The sequence below is a fragment of the Bubalus kerabau genome, chromosome 4, assembly GCF_029407905.1.
Source record: "Bubalus kerabau isolate K-KA32 ecotype Philippines breed swamp buffalo chromosome 4, PCC_UOA_SB_1v2, whole genome shotgun sequence".
Taxonomy (NCBI): Eukaryota; Metazoa; Chordata; class Mammalia; order Artiodactyla; family Bovidae; genus Bubalus; species Bubalus kerabau.
Genome location: NC_073627.1, coordinates 162,277,350 through 162,285,179, shown reverse-complemented (window position 1 = coordinate 162,285,179; position 7,830 = coordinate 162,277,350). Strand labels below are relative to the sequence as shown.

General features: G+C 56.0%; 1 pseudogene; it reads right to left on the bottom strand.

Annotated features, from left to right (window-relative positions):
* Positions 1-2,831: 2,831 nt before the first annotated feature.
* Positions 2,832-4,734, bottom strand: LOC129651729 (2-hydroxyacyl-CoA lyase 2-like; annotated as a pseudogene).
* Between the last annotated feature and the right edge of the window lie 3,096 nt (positions 4,735-7,830).

Sequence of the window (7,830 nt, the reverse complement as noted above, 5' to 3'; positions counted from 1 at the left end):
CCAACTTGGAAGAGAACCAAACAGAACGCGCAGAAATAAAGAAGTGTCACAACGAGAAGCGAAAATACAACAGACACCTTTGAAGACACTTGACCTCTTCAGGAAAAGGAGACACGTGGCCACACAGCAGGGGCATGCTGATAACGTATGCAGCCCCCTGCCCAACCCCTTGCTCTCCAGGAAGAAAAACCAACTCTGATCTGTAGCTACATCATTTGCCAATTTCCGTGGTGTAAATACTCCTGCCGTGGCCTGTTTCATGTACCAAAGGGTTAACACCCAGCTGGCAGAATTCCCCATGAGCCAGAAAGAGCTGACTCTGGCACACAACGACCTAGAGACATGGGAGGACGTCAGAACCGCAACCAGAGGGGCACAGATTTCAGCCCGACTACCTGGGACCGGGAAGAGCCGTCCTTAGGAACTTTAAAGACAAGACTCTTAAAACATGTCCAGAATTCACTTTATAACTTTGCCATTTCCTTCTCCAGTTTATAACAAGTACGCTTCCACAAAACCAAGAGAGGCCCAAAGGAAGCCAGGTGGGGTGTATAAAAGCCTCAGCACTTAAGACTCAAGAGACATAAAAACGTTATGGCCAAAGAAATGAATGTGTAATGGTGGAATTATGAATAGAGATATGAATAGCTTCGGGACTAGACAATGGCCCCTGAAACCTCAATGTAGGAGAGGCTCATGGCATAGGCACTAAGCCTGGGGGTAGGAGTGAGATGGGGGCTGAAGACCACATTTTGTTGTTTTTCAGTCACTAAGTCACATCCAACTTTTGAGACCCCATGGACTGCAACACACCAGGCTTCCCTGTCCTTCACCACCTCCCAGAGCTCACTCAAACTCATGTCCATGGACTCAGTGATGCCATCCAACCATCTCATCCTCTGAAACCCCCTTTTCCTCCTACCCTCGATCTTTCCCAGCATCAAGGTCTTCCAATGAGTCAGCTCTTCACACCAGTGGGCCAAAGTATTGGAGCTTCAGGTTCAGCATCAGTCCTTCCAATGAATATTCAGGGTTGATTTCCTTTAGGATTGACTGGTTTGATGTCCTTGCAGTCCAAGGGACTCTCAAGAGTCTTCTCCAACAACAGAGCTCAAAAGCATCAATTATTTGGTGCTCAGCCCTCTCTGTAGTCCAGTTCTCACGGTTCAGGGAAAAGAGTCTTGACACGAGGACCCAGCACCCAGGTTCAAGTGCTGGCTCTGCCCCTGTCGGGCCCAGTGGCCTTGATCTCCTTGCCCCACCTCTCAGAGCCTCAGTGCCTTCCCTCGGTAAAGGGATCTGACCCCTGTACCACAGGCCAGGTCAGGATGCCCACAGAAGGTGGGGTGGGGATGCGGCTTTGCATCCAGGCTGACAAGTCCCTGAGAACATCTGTTGCTGCATTATCCTTACATACGGAGTTGTTGAAATTAGACTTGAGGTGCCTCCAAGTCGAGAACCCCCACCCCAATGTCCAGGCTATGAGGAGGGACCCCTGCCCCCCAACTCCATGCTTATCACCACACTTAGCCAAGTCTGGGAACTGTCTCGGACACCAGCTCATGCCCACTAGGCCTCAGCTGGAAACTGCAAGAAACATCCCCCTCTACCTTGTTCCATGTCCATGGCAACCCTTCCCACCCCCAGCAGATGAAAGCCCCTCCATTGTAAGATGGAAAAACCAAGGTCCCAAGTGGGGAAGCCACTTGCCTGAGGCTGCTCAGCCCCCAGGAAGTGGCCAGGCTGGGTCTGGACCCACACACGTCGCCTCAGAGGGGCTGTGCGCGGTCTGAGCCTCCCTGGGAGCTCAGGTACCCTCACCGCCTGACCAGCCATCCTGGAGTCTGGTGTGGAGGCGGCTCCCATCCTCCAGCAGGTAGTTGCTCGCTTGCTTTTCAAAAAACAATATCCACGAAGACGGGAAACAGATACCGCCACGGCCCACACCAGCTCCGGGGAGGAATGAGGAGAAACTACAGCGTGCCAGCCCTGGGGCGCCGTGGCGAGCCCTGAACTGCAGCTTGAAAGTAAACTGACCGTGTAGGGTTCACGTGTCTGCGGCCTTAACAATTCTGCCAAATCTGGAGTCAAGTTCAACATCAGGGAGGTGTGGACCTCGGTCACCCCCAGTACACAGCCCCAGTACACAGCTGGGAGTTTCCTGTGTGGCCTTTTCGGCAATTACCAGTGGACATAAAAATGCCCTGGCTTTGAGTTTGCACTTGAAAAATGCTGATGGGTTTCAGTTACAAGGAAACATGTTGGCCCACAAGCTGCTCCTTTTTTTTTTTTTTTTTTTTTTGAGTACTTGGGCCCCCATGGACCAGACGTGGTTGATTCAGTGTGTGAGAAAGGAAGCTGCAATACTTTGGCCACCTGATGCAAAAGAGCCAATTCATTGGAAAAGACCCTGTTGCTGGGAAAGACGGAAGGCAAAAGGAGAAGAAGGCAGCAGAGGATGAGGTGGTTAGATAGCATCACCGACTTAATGGACATGAATTTGAGCAAACTATGGGAGTTAGTGGAGGGATGGAGGAGCCTGGCGTGCTGCAGTCCATGAAGTCACGAAGAGATGGACACGACGTAGCGACTGAACAAGTGAGGAGGGCAGAAAGGACACAGGTGAGCTCACAAATAGGCCCAAGGACTCCCCAGGGCTGTCAGAGCCTCTCTTAGCTCTGACTCCTTCCAGCCCCTCCCTGTCCTCAGGGAAGACTGCAGGGTCACTGGGCCCCATGGCTTAGGCCCAGGGCAGGCAAGGATGAAACTCCAAGCCAGCTAGGCACAGTCCAGGGGTGGGAAGAGAGCCAAGAGCACTGACCCACGAGGCCCTACATGGCAATGGAGCCATCCCGGAGTCCGTGCTCCCGACGAGGATGCTGACCACAGCCGGGGGGCTCTCTTGGCACCGCTGCTGGGCGTCACGCACCCTGACCACCTGATCCTCACTCTTGCGTGAGAGCAGCAAGCTCTGGGCCCCCAGTCCCTGGGCTGCCTTGTGATAATCAGTGTAAGCCAGGCTACAGGCCACATTGCTGCCCAGAGAGGGCACCTGCTCCCTGGAAATCTGGGTCCAGCCAGCATCATTTCCTATCAAGGCCATCACTGGGATCTTGTGTCCAACGAAGGTGTCAAATTCGATTAGGCTATAGCCAAACGCTCCATCCCCAAACAGGCACCAGACCTCAGCATCCGGCCGACACAGTTTGGCCCCAAGCGCAAATCCGGCACCAACCCCCAGAGTCCCGAAGGCCCCAGGATCAAGCCAACACAAGGGCCCACGGGGCTGCACCAGGTAGGCAGCTGTGCCCACAAAGTCCCCGCCATCGACCACCAGGATGGAGTTGTCAGGCGGAGTGTCCTCCACCAGCTGCAGGACCCGCACTGGGTTAAGATGCTGGGCTACGGGCATCACTGCCTTCTCCCGAAAGTTCTGCTCCTTCTGTTGGTCAGTTTGCCGAAGCTCCTCTGCCCAGTCTGAGGCCCACATCCGACCCTGGAGGCCCTCCACCAGCTTCACCACGAGGAGCCCACATCTCCCTGCACAGCCTCTTGGGGCTTCCAGAAAATGTCTGAGTTGATCAGCATCTCCTTCCGGTCACGGTTGACAACAATGAGTTTGCTGCTGCAGCTGAGGACACGCCCACAACAGGCGGAAGTCACACACTGCTCCTGCCAGGACAACCACGTCTGCCTTCAGGGCGGCCCTGTGGTTCTGCCGGAAGTGGAGGGGGTGGCTGCGGCCCAGCAGTCCCTGTGCCATCCCCGCCAGGAAGCAAGGGATGCCCAGGGTCTCCACGGCAACCCGAAGTTTGTCTGAGGATGTCGAAGACAGCAGGGCCTGGCTCCCAATTAGCATGAGGGGCCTTTTGGCCCGACTCAAGATCTCCACATATTGCTGAACGTGCTGGGGGGAGGCCTGGGGAATGTCCAGGGGCAGAGGCCCCTCAGGCTGAGGCTCCCAAGCTCCTGCAAAGAGGTTGGCCAGGGAATTCGCTAAGTACCAGTGGACCGCTCGACTCATGAGGCCCTTGGGCGGCTTACCTGGCACCATCTCCTTCTGAACGAGGAAGTAGGGGTACAGCACATCCAGAGACAGTTCCACAAACACCGGGTCGGCGGTGCCCGACTGTGCAGCGGCCATCGCGGTGCTCAGGGTGGGGATGATATCCCGCACTCTCCACACAGAAGCACAAAACTTGCAGAGCGGCCTGAACAGGGCTATCTGATCAACTGCCTGGAGTGCACCCTGATTCGGCAGCAGGGTGCTGGCCCCACCACCCAGGAGCAGGACTGGGGACTGGGCTACCGAGCATTCTTCACCGCAGTCGCTGCGTTGGTGAGGCCGGGGCCGGCCGTCACTGCTGCCACGCCCACCGTCCCGGTCAGGTGGGCTACAGCATCAGCGGCAAAGACAGCTGTGACTTCGTGGCGGGTGTCCGCCACGCGGATGCCCAACTTCTCACAGGCCACCAGCAGTGGCGAAATGTGCCCGCCGACCAGCGTGAAAAGGAAGCACACACCGTGGGCCTTCAGCACGGCTGCCACATTCTCCCCACCATGCCGGATGCTTGCCGTGTCCACCTTGTGCATCAACTGATAGAAGAGCCCCAGGCGGTGAGCGGCGCCCAGCAAGGCGGCCACTAGCGTCCCAAAGGCCAGGAGCAGGAAAGAGGAGAAGCAGCCCCAAGTTGGGGCGGCAGCTGCCGCGGTCTCCATGAGCTGACACCTGCTTCTCAATGGGTCGGCGGGAAGCCCCGCCTCTCTTTGATATCAAGGACCCGAATCTTCGTCCTAGTGGTGAGACCACCCCACGACTACACCCCCAAGTCAGCGTGCCCCTTCTCCTGAAGCCGAACCCTCCGCTGCAGCGAGTTCCTGGACTTCAATCTGACTCCGGACCCCAGGCCCTGAGTCAAGGTCAGATCGTTTCAGGATGCTCCTCCTACCCCCGTGGCACTTTACCCTTCATCCATAGGAAATGGCGCTGGCTCCAGAGGAATTCCCCACAAGCTGCTCTTGTCCGTTTCCTGGGAACCCTGGCCACTAACCCCACCGCCATCGGAGGGACAGAGCAGTGGGGGATGGGCGGAAGAGGCGCTTCTGCAGAACGCAGGCCTGGGCCGCCTGCCTCCAGGACCTTTCCCCACCATTTCCATCCTGTCTGCCCCCCAGGGGTCTCTGGTATGACACCCCTCCTGGACCTTCATGCATGAAACTGACTTCGGGGCCATCTTCTGGATCAAGGTGTCAGATCCTAATTTGACAATGAGGGCCCCTCTTGTGGGTGGGTGGGGAAGCAATTTTTAAGCTGAGTTCCTCTGGGCCCACAGTGCCTGGCAGAGGGTGGGGGGGGGGGCAAGTGGATCACCTGTGGTCACAGCCAGTCAGCCAGGCTCAGCCTCCATCTGTCCTATACGCAAAGTTATGAGCACATTTCTTCCAGACCCACCACTTCCCCCTCCACTGGGTTCCTGGCCCGGGCGCCCAGTGTTGTGTACAGGTCTCTGTCTGGGGTACCTCTGGGGCACTGGACAGGGGATTGGGGACTTGCGTGGACAGTGTGGGGGGGGCTTCCTTGGGGAAGTTTCCGACAGCTCCTGGCAAACAGGCCTGCACGCTCCTTGCACCTCTAAGCATGGACCAGGGTCATCAGTTTATACACCCTGGGAGCAGGTGAGAAGCGCACTGTGGGGCACTCCTAGACCTGCTAAAAGTCAGAACCTGCATCTTGATGACCTCAGGGGCTTCCATGCACAGCCGGGGACCCTGCACTGAGGCAGCCAGGCCAAGGCTTGGTCCCCGACAGACCACCTACCCTGCTCAGCCCTCCAACCACGCACCATGTCTCCCCCACCCATGGCTGTACTCGAGGGGTCCCGTGTGAGCTCCCCCTACTCCTGGGATAACCGCTCGTGTGTAAGGGCTCAGCTTTGTGGCAGGGTGAATGGTGCCCTCCAAAAGAGACACCCACATCCCAACTCCCCATATTTGCCAGGGGGCCTTTTTTTGGAAATGGGGTCTTTGCAGATGAAATCAAGTTAGATAAGGTTACAGTGGATTAGGTGGGCCTTATGCAGGATGATGGGTGTCTTTATAAGAAGAGGAGAGGCACACAGAGACAAGGAGGCCGTGTGAGGAGGAAGCAGAGGTTGGGGCATGTGGCCACAAACCCAGGAACACCTGGAGCCCCAGAAACTGGAAGAGTTGGGAGTGATGCTCCTCCAGAGCCCAGGTCGGGGGGCCCGGTCCTGCTGACCCTTGACTTTAGACTTCTGGCCCCCAGAACTGGGAGAGAATCAATTAGTATTGTTTTAAGCCTTCCCGCCACCCCAGTTTGTGGTCGTTGGTATCAGAAGCCCCACCTGGGACACTCAATGTTCTGTGTCCCTAAGATCCACCAATCGACCGCTACCTCATCCAGGCCAGTCTTCCCCCGGTCATCGTGGGGTGTCTTCTCAACAATAAATCTCCTGACTCGGGAGAAAGGCTCATGCTGCACACAGGGGCCCCATCTGTGTGGGGCTCGAAGCCCATGTTGCCTCGGAGCGGCTCAGCCTCACACACCTGCTGGCCCAGAGGGAGCAAAGGGGGTCACAGACCTCTGAGCCCCTGTGACCTCCACACCCTGCCCAGTCATAACTGCAGACGACCGGGCCAGCAGACATTTCAGGAGGGCAGACTTGCTTATCTGCCCCCATTCCTCTTGCTTCACTGTCCTTTTGCATCCCCCTACCCCTGCTCCTGGGCTTCCCTTGGGCCTCCCTTGGGGCTCAGCGGGTAAAGAATCTGCCTGCAATGCAGGAGACCTGGGTTCGATCCCTGCGTTGCGAAGATCCCCTGGTGAAGTGAAAGGCTACCTACTCCAGTATTCTGGCCTGGAGAATTTCATTGACTGTGTAGCCCTTTGGGTCACCAAGAGTTAGACACGACTGAGCAACTTTCGTTTCATTCATCCCTGCTCCTGGTCCAGCCTGTCGAGCCGGCCCTCATGTTTGGGTCCGGGGGACACTGGTGACATCTGGGGACATTTTCAGTTGCATTTATGAATGCTGCAAGATATTAAATGCCAACAACGCCAAGGCTGAGAAATCCCACTTTAAGACTCTTCATCTTTTGGGGGTCATTGTTTGAGGATCCAATGGAGCCCATGGATTTCTTTCTCCCTGGGGAAGCACGCATAAGCCCCAAGTTTGTTTCACAGTGGGCAAGGTCGTGTGGCTGGGCTCTCTCCGAGGCTATCTTGTTCCCCAAACCCTCTCACTTCTTGGAATCAGAGCACACCTGGGAACGAGTCATCCCGGACATCTCTCCGCTAATCGGGCTGGTGTGGACCTGCACACACCCCGCACGCTGCCTGTGCCCAGCGGCCCCTGAATAGACTCTGGTCTCGAGCAGGGGCAGGCAACAGGCTTCCTGGGGCCTGACTCATCTCAGGGGAAAGCTCGGGGTTGCAGGGGCCATGGAAAAATCGGTAATGATCTGAAGACACCACAAGAAGATGGCTCATGCTCAGCTCCAGCTTTTCAAAATCTTGAACAATTTAGTTTATGCCACGATAACAGTTTCACCTAAAAAGGGCCCAATCAGGGACTTCCCTGGTGGTCCAGCGGTTAACACTCTGCCTTCCAATGCAGGGAGTGTGGGTACAATCCCTGGTTGGGGAACTAAGATCACCGCATGCCTTGAGATGTGGCCCCAAAGTTTTTTTTAAAAAAGGTCCAATCAACCGCTGAAAAACTTTTAAGGCTACAGAACCAAATCATCACTGACATTTGGGGTCACTGGGAGCTTGTGATTTGTATTAATAATAAGAAATACATTTTTGGC